This window comes from Gigantopelta aegis, chromosome 4, assembly GCF_016097555.1.
Source record: "Gigantopelta aegis isolate Gae_Host chromosome 4, Gae_host_genome, whole genome shotgun sequence".
In the NCBI taxonomy this organism is placed as follows: Eukaryota; Metazoa; Mollusca; class Gastropoda; order Neomphalida; family Peltospiridae; genus Gigantopelta; species Gigantopelta aegis.
In genome coordinates this window covers 71629118-71631655 of record NC_054702.1, presented here as the reverse complement: position 1 = coordinate 71631655, position 2538 = coordinate 71629118, and positions in this window count along the sequence as shown.

Here is a 2538-nt window from a genome sequence, read left to right as displayed (position 1 = left end):
TGTTCGGCAACCTGTACCATGTTCAGGAGAAAGCGATCGCTAACTATAGTGGTTTTGCGCCTAACATTCAATTAATGTGATATGACATAAAACGATGGTACCAGTCAACTTGTCGCTAGTGCCCACCTTCCTGAACATGCCACTGGTATTCCAAAGACCGTGGTTTGTGCTGTCCTGTCTAGCTACACCCCAATGCTAGGTAATGGAGAACTTTCGCCATTGCACCACTGCTGTCACGGATAAGCATAATGGACCGAATTTAGAAAGCCTGTTTATGTGTTATAAGGTTGAAATTACATATCTTTACAATGATTAAGCATCTGTGTTTAAAGGGACATTCCTGAATATGTAAGTGTAATCGTAGAAATATTTTATTAGTCAGAAACATCTTATAATGCGGCAAACTCGGGAATGTCCCTTTAAGAAAAACACGTTTCGTAAATTCTGCCCATTTTTAATATGATTCGGTAACAGTACTAATCGTTTAACTATAGTCCGTCCCATCCTATAATTGTTTTTATAAATACTTTCAGTTTGGTTTGACGTAAGAAAAAAAATAAAAGTGTTTTACAATTACTATTTTTGAGTGCAATTTAGAAAACAATCGGTTCAGAAAAAAATGACTTGTAGTAAATTCCATAGTATGAAAAAGCCGTTTACTGGGGGAAGGACTATAGTGTCGCAGGTCGGTATAGGTAGTGACTTTGTGACGGAACATGCTCTTAAATTTGTTTTCGCCTGTGGCGATATTAATTGTTTTAGAGGGTCGTGTGCACTTGTTACGTAATACTTCTGCGCGACGGTCCTCGATCGGTACGCCTAATACACACCCTTAGCCAGGTGCGGAGGCCATGTGGCGAGTAGTTACGTAATACCTCTGCGAGTGCGGTTTTTACAACCGGGATTTGGCGACGATGGCGTCAGTAAGTCTGACGATCAGAGAGAAATAATACTGCTTGGTCGCGGTGGAAATATCAGATGATAGGGGGAGGTACCGCCTTGTACCCCCAGGCGAATTTCTGATTTTATAATAAATAGCTAGTTTTTTTTAGAGTTATGGGGAGAACGAAAAAGGAAGCTTCCCGGGAACGTAGTCCGTTAGGACTTGGTAAATATCATTTCTGCTCTGTTGTATAACCTTGATGTGATTGATGTGACTTTAAATATTTTAATACTGTATTATACCAAGATTCGTTAGACAGTGTCTTCGGTCATCTGACGAAGTAAATCGTAGACTTTTTGTTCTAACATTATATGAGTATTTGGTAATATAAAGCTTAGCCAGTCATCCTAGAAGACCTAGGTAAACTGTAGGTTATTGTCTTTATTGTGATAGGTACCAGTATTAATTCTGTGTTACAAGGTTATTGAAGGAGTAGTTAGGGTTAATTAAAAATTAACCAGTTAGGAATAGAGCTGTAATTCCTTTATTAATTAAGTTCCCCTAGAAGCGTTTCTCAATTATCACACGTTACTGAACGAGTAGTAAGGGTTAATTAAAAATTAACCAGGTAGGAATAGAGTGGTAATTCCTTTATTAATTAACTTCTCCTAGAAGCGTTTCTCAATTATCACACGTGTGGGTGTTGTGTCACGGTGAAGTGATTCGCATATTGTGTAACCTAGACACCTAGAGATTAACTAAGTAAGTGATCAGTTCTGGGTTGTTATTATTGTTGTTATTAATTAACTACTACGGCTGTACGTTTGTCAGCGTAGGTTAATACAGATTCCAAAGTGTATTGTGTTTTGTTGTTTCTAGTGAACTAAACCTGCTATATTACATATACTTTATATAAGATCGTATCTCTGATCACACCTAGAGACGAGCCATACTAGGGTTTAACAGCCTGTTACAGAGAGATCTAATAGATATACAGTTAGGAGAGATATTTTGATAATCGTGTTTTATTCAGTTACGGGTACTATAGAAGCCCCGTGACAGGAGTAGAAAATTGGGGCGCTCGTCCCGGATCTGAAACGGGACATGCATATTAAAAAAAAAGTATTGTTTGTAAATGGGGGCTTTATAAATTAATTTTACAAATAACTAGAAGTAGCAACGTTGTTCACTAGAAAATTAATTAATAATAAGTGCGTCATATCTAAACATGGATAAGAATTTGCTGGATAGGCCTACGCTCAATGTAGTGGAGATTAAGCGAGCACGTAAGGCCGAGTTAGTTGAAATCGCGGGTGAGCGAGAAATTGATTTAACATCAGCTAAAACCTTAGGTGATATAAAGACAATTATTATCCAGGAAGTTTTTGGTGATAGGCCTGTTATGGAAGACAGAGGGATTGTTCCAGAGATAGAGATAAATGAGTTAAGTGTGGAACAACAATTAGCTTTTAAAAAGCTTGAGTACGAAAGAGAGGAACGTGCATTAGATAGAGAGAGAGAAGAGAGAGATAAAGAGAGGGATAGAGAGAGAGAGAGAGAAAAAAAGAAGGTAGAGATAGAGAAGATAGAGAGAGGGATAGAGAAGATAGAGAGAGGGAGAGAGAAGAGAGAGAGAGAGAGAGAGAGAGAGAGAG